Source organism: Erythrolamprus reginae, chromosome 5 (assembly GCF_031021105.1).
Source record: "Erythrolamprus reginae isolate rEryReg1 chromosome 5, rEryReg1.hap1, whole genome shotgun sequence".
NCBI lineage: Eukaryota > Metazoa > Chordata > Lepidosauria > Squamata > Dipsadidae > Erythrolamprus > Erythrolamprus reginae.
The window spans coordinates 9,896,945-9,919,989 of record NC_091954.1 but is presented as its reverse complement, the minus strand read 5'-3'; the positions used below and the strand labels follow the sequence as shown (position 1 = coordinate 9,919,989).

The 23,045-nt window shown below is 41.7% G+C and overlaps 1 protein-coding gene across 1 annotated transcript in view; it reads right to left on the bottom strand.

Annotated features, from left to right (window-relative positions):
• GRID1 (glutamate ionotropic receptor delta type subunit 1) overlaps positions 1 to 23,045 on the bottom strand; it is a 1,069,958-nt gene that overhangs the window by 515,214 nt on the left and 531,699 nt on the right. The window lies entirely within an intron of this gene.

The window sequence follows — 23,045 nt, the reverse complement described above, 5'->3', positions numbered from 1 at the left end:
TATGTTTTCCTTTGTTTTTAAAGGTCTATAGGATGGATATATGCATAGATAAATGTGTACATCTGTGTGTTTTTGCGAATGTAATGTGTGTAGATATTGCAGCTTCCTAATATAACATTACAGTTTGCAAGTAAAGAAGAAAAAAACACAATAAAAAGATTAGTATTTGGAAAGATGCCAACAGTTCATCCATATTAACAGGGCCTCCACCCTCCCTGTGGTTTCCCCAATCGCACACATTATTTGCTTTTACATTGATTCCTGTGGGAAAAATTGCTTCTTCTTACAAACTTTTCTACTTAAGAACCTGGGCACGGAACGAATTAAGTCCGTAAGTAGAGGTAACACTGTATCTATTTTGACTTTCATGCAGCATTCTGAATTTGTATAATCTTATTTCTCCTTTTATATACCGTATATACTCGAGTATAAGCCGACCCGAGTATAAGCCGAGGCACCAATTTTTGCCACAAAAACTGGGAAAACGTATTGACCCGAGTATAAGCCGAGGTTAGAAAATGCAGTGGCTACTGGTAACTTATAAAAATGGAAAACAATAAAATTACATTAATTGAGACATGTTTTAGAATATTTATTTTAAAGAAAACCAGTAAACTAGCTCTGTAAATTTAAAAGAGGGTAAACAAATTAACAATATTAACAATAAATTAAAAAGTAAAAAAAGTAGCTCGATCAGGAAGCTAAAACCTAAGAGTTAAAATCCTTCAAAACTGGATTCCTTCTCATCATTAATTGGATTTACATTATTGTTCTGTTTTTATATATGCTGTGAGCCACCCTGAGTCCTTGGAGAGGGATTGCATACAAATCCAATTAAATAAATAAATAAACAAACAAACAAACAAACAAATAAGTGTATCCAAAGAAGAGCTTCAGCATTAGCTGCTGTGAGGTTATCAGCATAGAAAACCAAATAGATAGATAGATAGATAGATAGATAGATAGATAGATAGATAGAAATAGATAGATAGATAGATAGATAGATAGATATAGATAGAAAGATAGATAGACAGACAGACAGAAAAATAGATAGATAGATAGATAGATAGATAGATAGATAGATAGATAGATAGATAGATAGATAGATAGATAGAAATAGATACAGATAGATAGATAGATAGATAGATAGATAGATAGATAGATAGATAGATAGAAAGAAAAATAGTTAGATAGAAAAATAGATAGATAGAAATAGATACAGATAGATGATAGATAGATAGATAGATAGATAGATAGATAGATAGATAGATAAAGAAATAGATACAGATAGATAGATAGATAGATAGATAGATAGATAGATAGATAGATAGATAGATAGATAGATAGATAGAAAAATAGATAGATAGAAAAATAGATAGATAGAAAGATAGACAGATAGAAAAAGAATTCCTGTCTAGCTCTGCCTCATAACACATTATTAGATCCTATCCAAGCAAGGACAGCAACTACCACAAAATACCATTTTTTAAACAGTTTAAATCCTTTCAAAGGAGGGGGAGGAGAATCTGACAGCAGGGGGCCTTTTTAATCCGACTCACCATTGCAAATGGCTGCCTTCTTTGCTTGAGCTAGGGAGAGGAACTACGGCGTGCCAGAGGGGACAAAAGCTGGTGCCTCCTCGCTCTGGCTCAAGCAATGGCGCCCTCGTGTGGTGACTTTGTCAATGACCCGAGTATAAGCCGAGGCTGTGTTTTTCAGCCCATTTTTGGGGCTAAAAAACTCAGCTTATACTCGAGTATATACGGTACATACATATATAGAGTACATACATACATATATAGAGTACATACATATATGGGATAATGGAGGAGAACTTGTGGCTAACAAGGCAAGCAGGCCAAGTTTGAATCCTACAAGGGTATGGCTATCTAATGAGAGCTAAATAGCTTGAAATACGTAGAGCTATACTAGTAGTGATGGGCTACCAACATTTTTATTAGCACACTGTGGGCGTGGCTTATGCATTTTGTTTCAACATCTTTCAGTGCAAATTGGGTGCTCTGGGGTGGAGCTCCAAATTTTGTTACCGTAAATGCGTTCCTGACCGTTCCCATAGGAGCCCTGTTCTATTCAAAGATCACAATAACATTTGGTTAGATTTGAATCACCCCAAAACATATATGCAAGATGTAAACCAGTGGAAGTGATGTGCCGGTGCCTGGAGGCTGTTGACGCCTGGATGGGTGTCAACAAACTCAAACTAAACCCAGACAAGATGGAGTGGCTGTGAGGCTTGCCTCCCAAGGACAATTCCATCTGTCCGTCCATTACCCTGGGGGGGGGGGGGGAACTACTGACCCCCTCAGAGAGGGTTCGCAACTTGGGTGTCCTCCTCGATCCACAGCTGACATTGGAACATCATCTTTCGGCTGTGGCAAGGAGGGCATTTGCCAAGGTTCGCCTGGTGCACCAGTTGCGGCCCTATTTGGACAGGGAGTCATTGCTCACAGTCACTCATGCCCTCATCACCTCGAGGTTCGATTACTGCAATGCTCTCTACATGGGGCTACATCTGAAAAGTGTTCGGAAACTTCAGATCGTGCAGAACGCAACCGCGAGAGCCATCGTGGGGCTTCCAAGATACGCCCACGTTTCTTCAACACTCCGTGGCTTGCATTGGCTGCCGATCAGTTTCTGGTCACAATTCAAAGTGTTGGTCATGAACTTTAAAGCCCTACATGGCAATGGACCAGAGTACCTCTGGAACCGCCTGCTACCGCACAAATCCCAGCGACCGATAAGGTCCCACAGAGTTGGCCTTCTCCAGGTCCCGTCGACTAAACAATGTCGGTTGGCGGGCCCCAGGGGAAGAGCCTTCTCTGTGGCGGCCCTGGCCCTCTGGAACCAACTCCCCCCAGAGATTAGAACTGCCTCCACCCTCCCTGTCTTTTGTAAACTACTCAAGACTAATTTATACCACCAGGCATGGGGGAGTTGAGATATTCCTTTCCCCTAGGCCATTACAAGTTATGCATGGTATGTTTGTGTGTATGTTTGGTTTTATAATAGGGGTTTTTAGTTGTTTTTTATTATTGGATTGTACATGTTGTCTTTATTATTGTTGTTAGCCGCCCCGAGTCTGTGGAGAGGGGCGGCATACAAATCCAATAAATTATTATTATTATTATTATTATTATTATTATTATTATTATCATCATCATCATCATCCCAGACCCATATAACATTGTTAAAAGGGTTTCAACAGACCCTTTAAAAATTACTGCCAAACTGGATGTTTTCATACAACTCGAAACCAAGACTTACGAAGAGAGATTGCGAGAAGTGGGCATGGATAGCCTAGAGAAAAGGAGGGACAGAGGGGACATGATAGCTGTATACAGGTATATGAGGGGTTGCCACAGAGAGGAGGGGGTCACTTTATTCTCCAGAGCACCAGAGGGCTGGACGAGGAACAATGGCTGGAAGCTGACCAAGGAGAGATTCAACCTAGAAGTAAGGAAGAACTTCCTGATGGTCAGAGCGATCAACCATTGGAACAACCTGCCTGCGGAGGTTGTGAAATCCCCAACTCTGGACACTTTCAAGAGGAGATTGGACTGCCATTTGGCTGGGGTGCTTTAGGATTCCTGCTCAGGCAGGAGGTTGGACTTGATGACCTGCATGGTCCCTTTCAACTCTAACAATAAATAAATAAAATAAAATAAATAAACTGAATGGGAACACGATGATATAGATGAGGAATAATCTTTTAATTAAATAATTTTCAATATACAGTGATACCTCGTCTTACAAACGCCTCGTCATACAAATTTTTCAAGATACAAACCCAGGGTTTAAGATTTTTTTGCCTCTTCTTACAAACTATTTTCACCTTACAAACCCACCACCGCCACTGGGATGCCCCGCCTCCGGACTTCCGTTGCCAGCGAACTACCCATTTTTGCGCTGCTGGGATTTCCCTGAGCCCCCATCCATGGGAAACCCCACCTCTGGACTTCCAGGTTTTTGTGATGCTGCAGAGGAATCCCAGCAGGGGAATCCCAGCAGTGCAAAAACGGGCGCTTCGCCGGCAACGGAAGTCCGGAGGTGGGGTTTCCCAGCGAGGGGAGCCTCAGTGAAATCGCAGCATCACCAAAACACAGAGGTCCGGAGGTGGGGTTTCCCATGGAGGGGAGCCTCAGGGGAATCCCAGCAGCACAAAAACGGGCATTTTGGCTGGCAAAAGGGGTGAATTTTGGGCTTGCACGCATTAATCGCTTTTCCATTGATTCCTATGGGAAACATTGTTTCGTCTTACAAACTTTTCACCTTAAGAACCTCGTCCCGGAACCAATTAAGTTTTTAAGACAAGGTATCACTGTATTTTGCTGGGAAGGGAAGTGCACCAAGCCGCTAGCTTGTGTGTTGAACACAATCTGTTTGGAGAGTAAGGCAGCTCTTGGTATTAAAAAGAGAATGCCTCCCCGTTGTATATTCAGATTTTTATGAGACTCGAGTAGAGACATGGGCGAAATTCAGCATTTCTTATTTCCTCTGTTAAATTGAATGCCTCGCCCTCCTCGTTTCCTGTCTCAGCCCAGTGGGAGAGCCATAAGGAGACCTCTGTGAAGGCAATCCCATCTGGGCTTTGTCTGAAGGAAATGATGGTCTTATTTTCTTCTTAGTAAAATGGTTGTTGGGCAATTTTTAAAGCCTGAGCAAAATCAGTTCTCCCGAGATTGGTTAATGTCAACTATTTAAAGAAAAAGTCAAATCTTCCTTGAGTCAGTTTTGAACTTTGGGACTGTTCTGTCTGGGTCACTCCGGAAGCCAAAACCAACCCCAAAAGAGAAGCCAGACACACCGGTAAAAGGCAAAGGCAATTTATAAAATTCAAGAAAAACACAGGTAACAGAAAATGTCCTTACAAACAGGAAAACGCTGTATCTTCAAATCTATCCACGAAGGCAAAAGTCCATGCAGCAATGCAGGATTCTTGCTGCCAAGACGAGGCTGTAGATAGCCGACCTACACCTCCCACGGGTCTTCCAAACTGCTGGGCCACAAGCCAGGAACAGAGACGTCGAGAACAAAGCAGGACACCGTAACTCCAACTGATAACACTCCACATGGCTTCAAGGGCTTGCTTGCCTTTTAAACCCTGCTAAGGAGGACCACACCCAAGCCCAGCTGTTCTTAATTCAGTGCTGATAATACTTATTTGATCTGAACGTCGCATGTCAATGACGGCTTGTGCTTCATCACCTAATGACTCCAAGCTACTGGCTGGGGAGAGCCTCCCCCCCCCCCGGGGCTCTCATGCTGTTCTCCTTCGTCCCATTCCTGACTTTCCTCTCCCCCGTCCGACTGTTCAGCCCCCTCCTCTTCGCTGTCATCCTCCTCCGGGCATGGAGCCAGCAGAGACACAGCCGGTCCCTGAGCAGCCTCAGGCTGAACCACAACAGTGACCTTCAAAGGGTTCCCCCCCCTCTCCAGTGGAAATTCAAAAGACATTTGCCACTGTCTTCTGCCAGGAAATATTGGCAAATTTTCTGTACAGCCAATAGTTTTGGAATACCCTGATGGTTACCCACCTACCATTAACCAGGTCTTGCCCTATATAGCTTTGGAGACCAATCGCCATCAACTCACTGGGAAATTTTAACACCCTTGAAAATGTCCAAAGATACTTCACCAGAAGAGCCCTTCACTCCTCCACTCGAAATGGAATACCCTGCGAGACTAGACTTTCAATCCTGGGTCTAGAAAGTTTAGAACTAAGACGCCATAAACAAGATCTAAGTATTGCCCACAAGATCACATGCTGCAACGTCCTGCCTGTCGGCGACTACTTCAGCTTCAACCGCAACAACACAAGAGCACACAACAGATTTAAACTTAATATTAACCACTCCAAACTTGACTGTAAAAAATATGACTTCAGTAACCGGGTTGTCGAAGCGTGGAACTCATTACCGGACTCCATAGTGTCATCCCCAAACCCCCAACACTTTACCCTTAGATTATGTACGGTTGACCTATCCAGATTCCTAAGAGGTCAGTAAGGGGCGAGTACAAGTGCACTAGAGTGCCTTCCGTCCCCTGTCCTATTGCTCTCCTATATCTCCTATACCTTTCTTCTATTCTTCTATACCCTCAAAACGTCGCTACAGAGCACTGCACACCAAGACAACTAGACACAAGAACAGTTTTTTCCCGAACGCCATCACTCTACTAAACAAATAATTCCCTCAACACTGTCAGACTTTCTACTAAATCTGCACTTCTATTCTACTAGTTTTCCTCATCATTCCTTTCACCCATTTCCTCCCATGTTGACTGTATGACTGTAACATGTTGCTTATATCCTAAGATTTTTATTAATATTGCTTCTTCATTGCTTATTTGATCCCTATGACAATCATTAAGTGCTGTACCACATGATTCTTGACAAATGTATATTTTATTTTATGTACGCTGAGAGCATATGCACCAAGACAAATTCCTTGTGTGTCCAATCACACTTGGCCAATAAAAATTCTATTCTATTCTATTCTATTCCTATATCTCTTCTTCTATTCTTTCATTGATATATTCTATTACTATACCTTCTTTTCTATTATTTCTTAGATATATTTTACTGTGAGTATCTCCTCTATAACCATCATCATGTATTTTACTATGTGTATATAGATATACACCCACTAAAACCCTCATTGTGTATTGGACAAAATAAATAAATAAATAAAATAAAAATAAATTAAGGGCAACTTGCAGTCATAATTCTGCAATGCTCTTACATATAAACTTTTAGTATTCCCCCAATGCTTAGTTTATTATCTGCAGAGTGGAGGATTAGATATTTTATTATTATTATTCATGGGAACTGGGTCATGCCCCACTAATGAAGAAGGAATGATGCTCCATCAACCTCTCATTCTTGATGGCACATTGTTATTCAAGTCATGGTCCTCAAACATCTGGCATGTTACTTTTATGCATGAGAATGACCTTCCAAAAATATTGTGAAGTCATAATAATAAGGGCAGCCAAGGCCTAAAGTCCATGGGTGATATTAAGTACCAAATGGCAGTCACCAGCCTCCGACTGCCAACCCCAAATTTCAGTAAAAGTGCAGAAGGAACAGTCTGGACTAAGTAGAGATTTACAACCTGACATTTGATTATTCTATTCCACTGAGTAAAACACTGGTAGAAAATAATTGAAAGAATTGGACTGAGTTAATTTCAAGCCACACAGTTTGCTTCTGAATTTTTAATTGAGCCAAAATAGCCGGCTAGAATCCAAGTCTGGCTATACAGAATTCTGGGTAGGACATCCAGGATGCTTAGCCCCATGGAGTCACACTTCAAGTTTTTCAGGGGTTCAGGTCAGAGGTCAAGATGTCTTTGAATGATCATCAATGAAGTAGAGAGATCAAGAGAGGAATCAGCCTAGAATCTTCTTCTAAAACAGTGTTTCCCAACCTTGGCAACTTGAGGATATCTGGACTTCAACTCCCAGAATTCCCCAGCCAGCATTCGCTGGCTGGGGAATTCTGGGAGTTGAGGTCCAGATACTTTTATTTATTATTTATTTATTAATCAGATTTGTATGCCGCCCCTCTCCGCAGACTCGGGGCGGCTAACAGCAGCAATAATACAATGTAAACAAATCTAATATTTAAGTTTAAGTTAATTTAAAACCCCAATTTAGAAACCAATCATACATACTAACATACCATGCATAAATTTTATAAGCCTAGGGGGAGGGAAAGTCTCAATTCCCCCATGCCTGACGACAGAGGTGGGTTTTAAGGAGCTTACGAAAGGCAAGGAGGGTGGGGGCAACTCTGATATCTGGGGGGAGTTGGTTCCAGAGGGTCGGGGCCGCCACAGAGAAGGCTCTTCCCCTGGGTCCCGCCAAACGACATTGTTTAGTTGACGGGACCTGGAGAAGGCCAACTCTGTGGGACCTAATTGGTCGCTGGGATTCGTGCGTCCGAAGGCGGACCTGGAGGTATTCTGGTCCTTCGGGTTGCCAGGGTTGGGAAACACTGCACTGCCTTCCGTCCCCTGTCCTATTGCTCTCCTATATCTCCTATTCCTTTCTTCTATTCCTATATCTCTTCTTCTATTCTTTCATTGATATATTTTACTATGAGTATCTCCTCTATAACCTTCATTGTGTATTTTACTATGTGTATGCCCACTAAAACCCTCATTGTATATTGGACAAAATCAATCAACCAATCAATCAACTCCATTTTGGTCAAGGTTAATCTGATCCGGTGTTTATTTGCCTTGCTAAACATTTATCTGCAAACGGAAATACTTTTTCATGCAAAAAATGAGCTGAACCGCCTATTCGGTTTATGTCACAATAAATTGTTTAGTCATTAAGGTTCTGAAGGATGTGTTGCTGATTGTTTTACACACAGGTTTGTAATGTCTCAGCTCAGCACCTTTATTTGTTTAACCATGAGTAGTTCCATTTGTATCAAGCTTTTATTCACGTCGTTCAAGTCTTTCAATAATAAATTAGCTGCTCAAAAATTGGAACCCTTTAGATTGTATCTTAAATTTTTATCATCCCTCTTATTAAATCATGCAGTTGCCTGGTTAGGTGAAGCTGGGAAGTGTGTTTCAATCAAAGCAATTCTTAACTTTCGGAAAGCCTATAAAATCCTGAGATAACATATCCCTTCAACTGCGTTAATGCCAACTTCAAGTCTTCTGCTCCAATGCAGGGGAAATTAATTCCATTCTCAACTTTATGTCACTCCAAAGAAGTGGTGGGTTTCAATTTTTTTTTTGAAACCTTGAACCTTGAAACTCTACAACTTATCTGACGAGATCCTCTCCCTAAAAGAAATAGCAAAAACTCAACAATCATACATAGAGAACATAGAACCACGGCTTGCTTCCATTGAAAAAATTATCCAAGATCTGATAAACGATAAACCACCAAAACAAACACACTATACCACCCTACCACCTATCCTTGAATACAGTTCATCTGTCTGGAACCCACACCACATCTCGGACATCAACACCCTTGAAAATGTTCAAAGATACTTCACCAGAAGAGCCCTTCACTCCTCCACTCGAAACCGAATACCCTACGAAAGCAGACTATCAATCCTAGGTCTAGAAAGCTTAGAACTACGTCGCCTAAAACACGATCTAAGTATTGCCCACAAGATCATATACTGCAATGTTCTACCTGTCAATGACTATTTCAGCTTCAATCGCAACAACACAAGAGCACACAACAGATTCAAACTTAATATTAACCGCTCCAAACTTGACTGTAAAAAATATGACTTCAGCAACCGAGTTGTCAAAGCGTGGAACTCATTACCGGACTCAGTAGTGTCAACCCCTAACCCCAAACATTTTTCCCTTAGACTATCCACGATTGACCTCTCCAGGTTCCTTAGAGGTCAGTAAGGGGCGTGCATAAGTGCACCAGTGTGCCTTCCGTTCCCTGTCCAATTGTCTCTCCTTATCTCATTTATCTTTTCTTCCTTTCAAATATGTTCACCTATACTTTTATATCTTTTCTTCTATTCTTTTCTTTACATATATTATTACATATATTTCTCTTCAATGTGTACTATGTATTGGACTAATTAAATAAATAAATGAATGAATGAATGAATGAATGAATGAATGAATGAATGAATAAATAAATAAATAAATAAATAAACTTTAAAAATCACTCATTCAGATTCAAACAACAAACATACAACATACTCATTGGCCAGAGGCTAGGGTCAAGTGACCCCAAGCCTGACGGCATAAATAGGTTTTCAAATTCTTGCAGAAGGCGAGGAGGGTGGGGGCAGTATGAATCTCTGGGGGGAGCTGATTCCAGAGTGCCAGAGCCCCATAGAGAAGGCTCTTCCCCTAAGCGACATTGTCTAGTTGTCGTAACCTGGAGACTCTGTGAGACCAAATCAGTCGCTTGGATTCTATTGCCGAAATGTCGCTCCTAATAAATGCCTATATTCCTTTTGAAGCTTGGCTCGTGGCTCATGAATTAATTAGGGCATCTTTCGGAAACTTTGCGTGGTCAGTACATGAACTTTTGTAAGTCAACGGCTACCTGTATTTCCAAGTCATTCCTTGAAAATCTTGTGCCTGACTCACCAGCGCCATGCATTAAGTCCAGGTGACCTCCAGAAACCTCCATGCACTTGGGAAGTGAACAGAACACTTTGAAAGTGTTCTGTCGGGCTCTCTGGTAGAATCCTCCCAAAAATTCACAGGTACAAATTTCAGACACACACACGTTTGAAAATTCAAAGCAATGTTCTTTATAATGAAAATTCACTTAAACCAAGCCCTCTTTTGGTATAGCAAAGAGCACTCGTCTCCAAACAAACTGGTAATTTATACAAGTCCCTTATCAGTCCTGTGATACTTAGCTTGCAGCTGTGAGGCAATTCACAGTCCTTCTTCTTTCACAAAGTGAAACACACTTTGCTCTGGTTTAGTTTCAAAGCGGGGAAAAATCAGCACACACAACAAGTCAGTCAGTAAAGCAGTCACGAAACACAACGATCAGATAATCCTCCACAATGGCCAAACCCACAGGCTGCTATTTATAGCAGCCTCACTAATGACCACAGCCCCACCCAACCACAGGTGGCCTCATTTTCTTTGATAATAATCTCTCAGTTGTTGTTGCCTATGCATCGCTCTCCGCATGCGTGGCTGTATCATTAACTCTTGTTCTGAATCCAAGGAGGAGCTAGATAATTGACCTCCTTCTGAGCTGTCTGCCACACTCTCCTCCTCCCTGTCACTCCTGTCTTCTTGGTCAGAGAAGCCTTCATCATCAGATTCCACTGGGGGCAAAACAGGCCTGCGGCATGTGGATGTCTCCCCCACACCCACAGTCCTTGGGGCAGGAGCTGGGCCAGAGCTAACCACAACAGAAAGGAAAAAGAAAACAATTTCACAAGTTACATTTTCACTCCCGCCTCGTTCTCTTTCGAACAACAGGTGTACAATCCCACCCCATGTTTTCAGCTTCTGTCGTGCTCTGCCAGGTTGCTTGAAATCCCCATCCATCAAGAATAGCATCATTTACATTCTGCAATGACTAAAAAGTACTAGCAGATGGAAGATTCTAAGGGTTTATCTTATGTTTGTTTATTGGCACTGCATCCCATCTTTACGTTTGGAAAGAATGCTCGGCAAAGAATGCTCGGCAAACTTTACACAGTGGGAGGACCTGAGAAGGTCACTTTCAGAGGTGGGTATTTCGCTGCTTCAGACCAGTATTTATTTTATTTATTATTTATTTATTATTTAGATTTGTATGCCGCCCCTTTCCGCAAACTCGGGGCGGCTCACAACAGAATACAACAATTCATGACAAATCTAAATTGTAATTTAAAATATTTAAAAAAACCATTTACTAAGCAAACATACATACAAACATACCATGCATAAATTGTATATGCCCGGGGGAGATGTCTCAGTTCCCCAATGCCTGACGACAAAGGTGGGTTTTAAGGAGCTTACGAAAGGCAAGGAGAGTAGGGGCAGTTCTAATCTCTGGGGGGAGTTGGTTCCAGAGAGTCGGGGCCGCCACAGAGAAGGCTCTTCCCCTGGGGCCCGCCAACCGACATTGTTTGGTTGACGGGACCCGGAGAAGGCCCACTCTGTGGGACCTAATCGGTCGCTGGGATTCGTGCGGCAGAAGGCGGTCTCGGAGATATTCTGGTCCAGTGCCATGAAGGGCTTTAAAGGTCATAACCAACACTTTGAATTGTGACCGGAAATTGATCGGCAACCAATGCAGACTGCGGAGTGTTGGTGAAACATGAGCATACCTGGGGAAGCCCATGACTGCTCTCGCAGCTGAATTCTGCACGATCTGAAGTTTTCAAAGGTAGCCCCATATAGAGAGCATTACAGTAGTTGAACCTCGAGGTGATGAGGGCATGAGTATGCCCGAACTGGTAGCAGAAATCGCGATGGTGGATGTACCCGCCCACCTGCCCTGGCTCTTTTTATTTAAAAAAATAGTTTTTATTGAACTTATATACTTTTTAAAAGGCAGCACATGATCAACAGTTTTCAGTCTTAGAAACATAGAAGACTGGTATTATACACCGGCACAACTTGCACACTTCCAGGGGAAAGAGAAGGGTAATTGTTGGCATGGTTGCCAAAAAAAGGGAATCTTTATGCACATGTTCTGGGAGTGTGCAGAAATTCAGACATTCTGGAAGGAAGTACAGAACGAAATTAACAAAATGTTAAATATTAATTGGATAATTACAAAAGAAATAGCGATTTTAATAAAACAAAGAAAATTAGGAGAATTCAAGGAAATAAAATCTGCAGAGTTGGAAAGTGCTCAAGCAGTAGTGGTATTGGGTTGGAAAGACTCTACAAAATGGACAATACAGAATTGGTACTGGTACATGGTGGACCACATACATTTTGAAATTATGGAAATAAGACTAAACAACTTTGATGAAAACAATTGGAGAAGCTGATGGTACGATGGAATAAGGTGAAAGATTATATATTGAGTAGAATCTGTGATGTAAATGTGAAAAATAAACTGCAATCACTCTTTTAGCAATATCTATTGCAAGATTGAGCCAAGGAAATATAGATAAACAAATTCAAAAACTTTTGAATCCCCTTGTATGGGTGGTGGTGGTGAAGGGGGGTGTCTTGTTTGTTAGGTGATGGGCACACGCACTGTGCACTGTTACATGTTTGTTTTATGTAATCATTTTATAAAAATCAATAAAAAATTTATTTAAAATTTTTTAATTTTTTTTAATTATTTAAAAAAAAAAAAAGACTGACGGCAGAAAAAGACCTCACGATCCATATAGTCTGCCGTTATACTACTTTCTGTATTTTATCTTAGGATGGATATATGTTCATCCCAGGCATGTTTAAATTCAGTTACTGTGGATTTACCAACCACGTCTGCTGGAAGTTTGTTCCAAGGATCTACTACTCTTTCAGTCAAATAATATTTCCTCACATTGCTTTTGATCTTTCCCCCAACTAACTTCAGATTGTGTCCCCTTGTTCTTGTGTTCACTTTCCTATTAAAAACACTTCCCTCCTGGACCTTATTTAACCCTTTAACATATTTAAATGTTTCGATCATGTCCCCCCTCTTTTCCTTCTGTCCTCCAGACTATACAGATTGAGTTCATGAAGTCTTTCCTGATACGTTTTATGCTTAAGACCTTCCACCATTCTTGTAGCCCGTCTTTGGACCCGTTCAATTTTGTCAATATCTTTTTGTAGGTGAGGTCTCCAGAACCGAACACAGTCTTCCAAATGGGGTCTCACCAGCACTCTCTATAGCGAGATCCCAATCTCCCTCTTCCTGCTTGTTATACTCTAGCTATTCAGCCAAGCATCCTACTTGCTTTTCCTACCGCCCGTCCATATTGCTGACCCATTTTGAGACTGTCAGAAATCACTACCCTTAAATAGAAACATAGAACTCTGATGGCAGAAAAAGACCTCATGATCCATCTAGTCTGCCCTTATACTATTTTCTGTATTCTATCTTAGGATGGATATATGTTTATCCCAGGCATGTTTAAATTCAGTTACTGTGGATTTACCAACCACGTCTGCTGGAAGTTTGTTCCAAGGATCTACTACTCTTTCAGTAAAATAATATTTCCTCACATTGCTTTTGATCTTTCCCCCAACTAACTTCAGATTGTGTCCCCTTGTTCTTGTGTTCACTTTCCTATTAAAAACACCCCTCCTGGACCTTATTTAACCCTTTGACATATTTAAATGTTTCAATCATGTCCCCCCTTTTCCTTCTGTCCTCCAGACTATACAGATTGAGTTCATGAAGTCTTTCCTGATATGTTTTATGCTTAAGACCTTCCACCATTCTTGTAGCCCGTCTTTGGACCCGTTCAATTTTGTCAATATCTTTTTGTAGGTGAGGTCTCCAGAACTGAACACAGTATTCCAAATGGGGTCTCACCAGCGCTCTATATAGCGGGATCATATTTGTTATAATATATTTATTATTTATTATTTATTTATTGGATTTGTATGCCGCCCCTCTCCGAGGACTCGGGGCAGCTCGCCATATACTGTATATAAGAAAACATAATAGTGCATATAAATTCAATTAATATAATTTTAAAACCCCTAAAAATCCTAATATATTTATTTATTTATTTATTTATTTATTGGATTTATTGATCGCTCTGACCATCAGGAAGTTCCTCCTTATCTCCATGTTGAATCTCTCCTGCCTTATGTGTACATATATATTACACACAGGCACACAAAAACATACATTATCTACCATATAAACTGTATGTGTATGTACACACATACAAACACATGCACAACTCTTCTAAAATTATACACATTCAACCTCATTTACTGCGATGGGAAAAACATACCCAGAGCCCAGAAGGGAAAAAAATTAAAAAAAATCAATTTTTTTCTACCAGTTCTGCGTACTTGACCATACCCGTAGGAGTCCATCCGTGGCTAAAATATATTTTCTTCTTTGGGAAGTCCTATTTTCACACCTCTTTTTGTAGTCACATTTGAGGATTCTGCCCCATTTACTTTGGGTTCTAAATGCTGCATCACACCGGAGCCAGAAAATTCTATACATCACACTCTTGTTATGGTGGTATTGAACAGCAGGTTTCTAGTCCCTTGTGCAAAATGCAAAAAAAATTCTGCCCTGCTGTCCCCCACGGTTTTATGATGGAGTCATCATAAAACCTGGGGGGCAGCAATGCAGGAAAAGCTTTGCATTTTTGCACAAGTTATTGATTGATTGATTGATTGATTGATTGATTGATTGATTGATTGATTGATTGGTATGCCGCCCCTCTCCGGAGACTCGGGGCGGCTAACAGCAATAATAACACAGCGTACAATAATAATCCAATACTAAAAACGATTAAAAACCCATTAATATAAAAACCAAACATACATACAGACATACCATGCATAAAATTGTAAAGGCCTAGAGGGAAAGAGTATCTCAGTTCCACCATGCTTGGCGGCAGAGGTGGGTTTTAAGAAGCTTACGAAAGGCAAGGAGGGTGGGGGCAATTCTAATCTCTGAGGGGAGTTTGTTCCAGAGGGCCGGGGCCGCCACAGAGAAGGCTCTTCCCCTGGGTCCCGCCAAGCGGCATTGTTTAGTTGACGGGACCCGGAGGAGACCCACTCTGTGGGACCTAACTCGTCGCTGGGATTCGTGCAGCAGAAGGCGGTCCCTGAGATATACCATTATATATACCATCAAACAACATGAAAAAGAGCGCATACTGTACATGCACCTGTATAAGCAGTTATTCTAGTTTCTGGAGAATTTATTTACAGTTCCAGGAACAATTACTAGCGTCAGCTGCAAGGTTTCCTTCACGCAGTCGTCGTTTGAGTTATAACTTTCGGTGTCCCCTGTTGCAAGTTGGCTGCCATAAACAACCGAAGCTGAGTGAGCGTTGACACGTTAACAATTTAAATATTTCTTACGTTAGCACTTTATCTTTCCCTTGCATTTTATACAGTAGCGCAGCAGTCATTTGTTCACTTCCTTGAATGCTGACTGCATTTTCCCTTCTCTCCCTTTGATACCTGCAACAGCTAAGACAGAGCCAAATTGTTTCTCAAGAAACAAAAGAAAAATGGGAAAGAAGCTTATTCAAGACCCCTTTCATTCATAGAAACATAGAAACATAGAAGATTGATGGCAGAAAAAGACCTCCTGGTCCATCTCGTCTGCCCTTATACTATTTCCTGTATTTTATCTTAGGATGGATATATGTTTATCCCAGGCATGTTTAAATTCAGTGACTGTGGATTTATCTACCACGTCTGTTGGAAGTTTGTTCCAAGGATCTACTACTCTTTCAGTAAAATAATATTTTCTCATGTTGCTTTTGATCTTTCCCCCAACTAACTTCAGATTGTGTCCCCTTGTTCTTGTGTTCACTTTCCTATTAAAAACACTTCCCTCCTGGACCTTATTTAACCCTTTAATATATTTAAATGTTTCGATCATGTCCCCCCTTTTCCTTCTGTCCTCCAGACTATACAGATTGAGTTCATGAAGTCTTTCCTGATACGTTTTATGCTTAAGACCTTCCACCATTCTTGTAGCCCGTCTTTGGACCCGTTCAGTTTTGTCAATATCTTTTTGTAGGTGAGGTCTCCAGAACCGAACACAGTCTTCCAAATGTGGTCTCACCAGCACTCTATACAGCGGGATCACAATCTCCCTCTTCCTGCTTGTTATACTCTAGCTATGCAGCCAAGCTTCCTACTTGCTTTTCCTACCGCCCAACCACACTGCTGACCCATTTTGAGACTGTCAGAAATCACTACCCTTAAATAGAAACATAGAACTCTGATGGCAGAAAAAGACCTCATGATCCATCTAGTCTGCCCTTATACTATTTTCTGTATTCTATCTTAGGATGGATATATGTTTATCCCAAGCATGGTTAAATTCAGTTACTGTGGATTTATCCACCACATCTGCTGGAAGTTTGTTCCAAGGATCTACTACTCTTTCAGTAAAATAATATTTTCTCATGTTGCCTTTGATCTTTCCCCCAACTAACTTCAGATTGTGTCCCCTTGTTCTTGTGTTTACTTTCCTATTAAAAACACTTCCCTCCTGGACCTTATTTAACCCTTTGACATATTTAAATGTTTCAATCATGTCCCCCCTTTCCCTTCTGTCCTCCAGACTATACAGATTGAGTTCATTAAGTCTTTCCTGATACGTTTTATGCTTAAGACCTTCCACCATTCTTGTAGCCCATTTTTGGACCCGTTCAATTTTGTCAATATCTTTTTGTAGGTGAGGTCTCCAGAACCGAACACAGTCTTCCAAATGTGGTCTCACCAGCGCTCTATACAGCGGGATCACAATCTCCCTCTTCCTGCTTGTTATACTCTAGCTATGCAGCCAAGCTTCCTACTTGCTTTTCCTACCGCCCAACCACACTGCTGACCCATTTTGAGACTGTCAGAAATCGCTACCCCTAAATCCTTCTCTTCTGAAGTTTTTGCTATTTGGAGAGCCCCCCACCTCACAGTCCTGGTCTCAAGAGACTCACTAGAGGCAAATTCCTCTTCATTTTTCCTAAAACTGCAATTCTACAACTGCCGTTGCCTCCTGGTGCAACATTTGCTGAGGGGTGGAAATCTTTGTGCCATAAATATAACGGTCTTAAGTATTATCGCCGTGGTTCTCGAGAACCGCCCTCAGCAAAAGTTGCAGAGTTGCCTCCCTAAATTCACCGGGAGCTTCCAAAACCAGCTGTCAAGTGCCTGAAACAGAACCATTTTTATGGCACAGAAGCAAAAGCTCTCTCTCTAATGGAACCATTGTCTCAATGCCGTTAAGTTTTATTTTACAACCGATCGCTGTAGCAACCAGAAGCTGGGTCTGTATAATGGCATTGTTTCTTCCTGCTGAAAAAAAAAGTGACACAGGCAGGACCATGAATGTTTTTCGTTCTACTGTACATCTCCTCCCCCACTCCAAATCCAGATCTTTATTTGAAGTGTGGGAAAATGTGAGAGCGTTTAGCACCACCACCAGTCTTGTGTCAATGGAACATGTCGGGGTTATTGGAAAGCCGAAAAATTAGCAGTAAGTAAATCAGCACAGGGAACTTGGGAGAATTTGTGTTTGTTTGTTTGTTTGTTTGTTTATTTATTTATTCAAATACACAATGAGGGTTTTAGTGGGTATATATCTATATACACATAGTAAAATACATCTGCTTTCATCAGCAGATTCCACCAGGAGCAAAACAGGCCTGCGGCTTGTGGATGTCTCCCCCACATCCACAATCCTTGGGGCAGGAGCTGGGCCAGAGCTAACCACAACACACTGTAGCAGCGAGCTTTGTGCACACACACAGGGTGGGAGAGAGATCACTCCAAAACAAAAGGGATCCACTCAGAGGTGGGCTGCTGCCCGGATGGGGTAGAACGCAGTGGGGTAGCAAAAATGGAGGTCCACCCCTGAGCCCCCAATTTGCACTGAAAGATGTTGAAAGAAAATGCAGGGCATCCTGCATAAGCCCTGCCCCCAGTGTGCTAGTAAAAATTTTGGTTAGCCCTTCACTGGATCCACTATTATATTGCCCATCTTCAGGAACACTTGTTTCTATAGCCAAATAGCCTTGCAAATAGGTTGTCTCCATCCAGCCCAGAATCAGTATTGGGTGTCATGAGAGAGGAATAAATATTCATACTCCCCAGAATAATACCTACCTACTTTTATCAGAGCTTTTAGACGCTAGTGCTGCCCAAAGCTGACCTCAAAGAGTTAAGCAGAAAGAGACTGGATTGGAATTGGGAAGGAGACCACCAGAAAATACCAGGAAAGGAGGGTAGACCTTGGAAGGGGGAGGAGGAGGAGGAGGAGGAGAAGAAGGAGAAGAAGAAGAAGAAGAAGAAGAAGAAGAAGAAGAAGAAGAAGAAGAAGAAGAAGAAATAGAAGAAGAAGAAATAGAAGAAGAAGAAATAGAAGAAGAAATAGAAGAAGAAATAGAAGAAGAAATAGAAGAAGAAGAAATAGAAGAAGAAATAGAAGAAGAAGAAATAGAAGAAGAAGAAGAAGAAGAAGAAGAAGAAGAAGAAGAAGAAATAGAAGAAGAAGAAGAAGAAGAAGAAATAGAAGAAGAAATAGAAGAAGAAGAAGAAGAAATAGAAGAAGAAGAAATAGAAGAAGAAGAAGAAGAAGAAGAAGAAGAAGAAGAAGAAGAAGAAGAAGAAGAAGAAGAAGAAGAACAAGAAGAACAAGAAGAACAAGAACAAGAACAAGAACAAGAACAAGAAGAGGAGGAGGGGACGGTGGAAATGGAAAATTATCACCATACTTTAGCCATGAAAAACATGCATGCATTTGTGTTAGATGAGAGGGGAAAGAGAGAAGGAGAGAGAGAGAGAGATGAAAGAAAGAGAGATATGAAAGAGATGAGGGAGAGAGGGAGAGAGAAAGAAATAAGGTAGAGATATGATTCTGGACAGCATACGATTGAAATAAACATAACAACAAAAAGAATAATACCACAATTTAAATAAAGGGAAATCAATGTAAAGGCATATGAAACTTTCCATAAAACCAGAGGTGAAATTCAACCTTTTCCCCCTACCGGTTCTGTGAGCATGACTTGGTGGGCATGGCAGGGGAAATATACTGCAAACTCTCCATTCCCTCCACACTTCTGGGACCAGCCCTAGGTGGTATTTGCCGGTTCTCTGAACTACTGAAAATTTCCACTAGTGGTTCTCCAGAGCCTGTCGGAACCCCCTGAATAAAACTGACCCCATTCATCAAGGCAACCCATATGGTGACCGCCCCACACTCCTTTCATGAAATCATGTCTTCAGCAACTTGCAGAACATTACCAAACAGGTTTTTTTCCCCCACCATCACAGGGACTAGAAGTTTGGCTTTCCTTCGGCCCGGTGCCTGGGAAAGCAGGCCTAGCAGGGCCACCCTCCCCATTTCGGCATCCCCCCTTGCAAGGCAAGAGAGGGTTAAGCAGCCCTTCCTTTCCCGGCCCCCAAAGACAGACCCCTTTTTTGGATGTGCACAGCGGGCTGTTGACGAGAGCTACAGATTCTTCACGGAAGTTGCCCAGCAAACAGCAGTGTCTGCTTCGGGGGAAGTTGCCAGCCTCATACAGCTGACTCCATCTCTATAGTAACCACGTTGCTGGGTTCTTTCAATAACAAGCCTGTCCTTGTCCCGACATCGAAAAACTCTGAAAAGTAAAATTGAGCCAAGGCCTTCACCCTTTAATGCCGCTGTTATCCTTCGCTTTTTAGATCAGCTTCGGGTCCATCAGAGCACCCACTTACTACAATGCCAGCAAAATCTGGATTCCAAGATCTGAACCCATACCACATCTCGGACATCCCAGCGACCGGTTAGGTCCCACAGAGTTGGCCTTCTCCGGGTCACGTCGACTAAACAATGTCGTTTGGCGGGACCCAGGAGAAGACCCTTCTCTGTGGCGGCCCCGACCCTCTGGAACCAGCTCCCCCCGAGAGATTAGGATTGCCCCCACCCTCCTTGCCTTTTGTAAAGTTCTTAAGTCCCATCTCTGCCGTCAGGCATGGGGGAACTGACACATCTCCCCCGGGCCTATACAGTTTATACATGGAATGTTTGTGTGTGTGTTTGCTTTTTAATAATGGGGTTTTTAGTGTTTTTTAAATTATTAGATTTGTTCTTACATTGTTCTTGTTATTGCTGTGAGCCGCCCCGAGTCTACGGAGAGGGGCGGCATACAAATGTAATAAATAAATAAATAAAATCAACACTCTTGAAAACGTCCAAAGATATTTCACCAGAACAGCCTTTCACTCCTCCACTCGAAACTGAATACCCTACGAAAATAGACTAACAATCCTGGGTCTAGAAAGCTTAGAACTACGGCGCCTAAAACACGATGTAAGTATTGCCCACAAGATCATATGCTGCAACGTCCTACCGGTCAACGACTACTTCAGCTTCAACCGCAACAACACAAGAGCACGCAACAGATTCAGACTTAATATTAACCGCTCCAAACTTGACTGTAAAAAATATGACTTTAACAATCGGGTTGTCGAAGCGTGGAACTCATTACCAGACTCAATAGTGTCAACCCCTAACCCCCAACATTTCTCCCTTTGACTCTCCACGATTGACCTCTCCAGGTTCCTAAGAGGTCAGTAAGCGGCGTACATAAGTGCACTAGTGTGCCTTTCGTCCCCTGTCCAATTGTCTTTCCTTTATCTCATATATCATATATATTTTAGAAACATAGAAACATAGAAGACTGACGGCAGAAAAAGACCTCATGGTCCATCTAGTCTGCCCTTATACTATTTCCTGTATTTTATCTTAGGATGGATATATGTTTATCCCAGGCATGTTTAAATTCAGTTACTGTGGATTTACCAACCACGTCTGCTGGAAGTTTGTTCCAAGGATCTACTACTCTTTCAGTGAAATAATATTTCCTCACATTGCTTTTGATCTTTCCCCCAACTAACTTCAGATTGTGTCCCCTTGTTCTTGTGTTCACTTTCCTATTAAAAACACTTCCCTCCTGAACCTTATTTAACTCTTTAACATATTTAAATGTTTCGATCATGTCCCCCCTTTTCCTTCTGTCCTCCATATTTTCTTCCTTTCATATATCTTCCCCTATATTTTTATATATTATCTTTATATATATTACTTCATGTCTATTCTCTTCCATATGTATTGTGTATTGGACAAATGAATAAATAAATAAAATAAATAAAATTCTGCCCAGGGTTCAAGGGGCAACAGGGCAAAAGGGCCAGAGTCCAGCTTTTGAGAAAGGCTGGCTATTCTTTTCACGCGGCTAATTCATGCGGCACAAATCTGTTTCCTTTCACTGACCTTTCGCTGGGTCTAAAAAGACCATGCGGTGGGAATGAAATGGGAACAAGAAATTCATGGCGTACCGTCTACCGTTTCTAAGCTGCCACTTGGCTTCTCTGCTGTTTTATAGAGAAGTTAAATCACGTCTAACTTACAAAACGTCCCCCATCACAATCCACACACATATAGTTGCAGTATCTTCTGCTGCAATAATTACCGGTAAGTTCCTTCCTTTGGTATCAACACAGCTGTGCCCTAGACCAGGGGTCTCCAACCTTGGCAATTTAAGACTTGTGGGCTTCAACTTGCCTTAATACCACTTTATAATACCACTCCGAGTCTTCGGAGAGGGGCAGCATAGAAACCTAAATAATAATAATAATAATAATAATAATAATAATAATAATAATAATAATAATAATAATAATAATAATCTGTGGCACAGATGATCCACTGGAACTTGTGCCAGAACTACCATTTACCAGTGGCAAAGAACTGGTAGGATCATAAGCCCGAAAAAGTGGTCGAAAATGAGCAAGCAAAACTACTGTGGGACTTCCGACTTCAGACTGACCGAATTCTGAAGCATAACACACCAGACATTGTGATCGTGGAGAAAAAGAAAGTATGGATCATCGACATCGCAATCCCAGGAGACAGCAGAATTGAGGAGAGAAATTAGTGAAATACGAAGATCTAAAAATCGAGCTGCAACGACTCTGGCATAAGCCAGTGAAAGTGGTCCCAGTGGTACTTGGCATGCTGGGCGCAGTGCCAAAGGATTTCAGCGGACATTTGAAAACCATCGGAATTGACAAAATCTCCATCTGTCAATTGCAAAAGGCCGCTTTACTGGGATCGGCACACATAATTCGCTGCTACATCATGCAGTCCTAGGTGCTTGGGAAGCGCCCGACTGGTGATGAAATACAAAATCCAGCAGAGTGATCTTCTTTGCTGTGTTGTACTGTGTTGTTTTTTTTAATTGGTCCTCTTCAGACAGCCAAAGAAAAATAATTTTATTTATTTATTTTGTATAGCACGTACAGTGATACCTCGTCTTACGAACTTAATTGGTTCTGGGACGAGGTTTGTAAGGTGAAAAGTTTGTAAGACGAAACAATGTTTCCCATAGGAATCAATGGAAAAGCGATTAATGCGTTCAAGCCCAAAACTCACCCCTTTTGCCAGCCGAAGCGCCCGTTTTTGCGCTGCTGGGATTCCCCTGAGGTTCTCCTCCATGGGAAACCCCACCTCCGGACTTCCATGTTTTTGTGATGCTGCAGGGGAATTCCAACAGGAGAATCCCTGCAGTGCATAAATGGGTGCTTCGCTGGCAACGGAAGTCCGGAGCTATCGAAACCCCACCTCCGGACTTCTGTGTTTTTGTCATGCTGTGATTTCGCTGAGGCTCCCCTCGCTGGGAAACCCCGCTGAAGAGGCCAAGGCGTTGCAACCTGGTTTCATAAGGGAGGTGCTCCATTTCCTTGATCATACCTGTTGCCCTTTTTTGCACCTTTTCCAGTTCCATTATAAATTCAGTTCCAAAATTTTACATTGCTGGGAATAAAAATTATCCGCCCGCCCCCTACCTCATTTTTAAACCAATAGTCTGTTTGGTAGAATGCAGAAAACTTGGATTCATAAATTGTATTTAATCC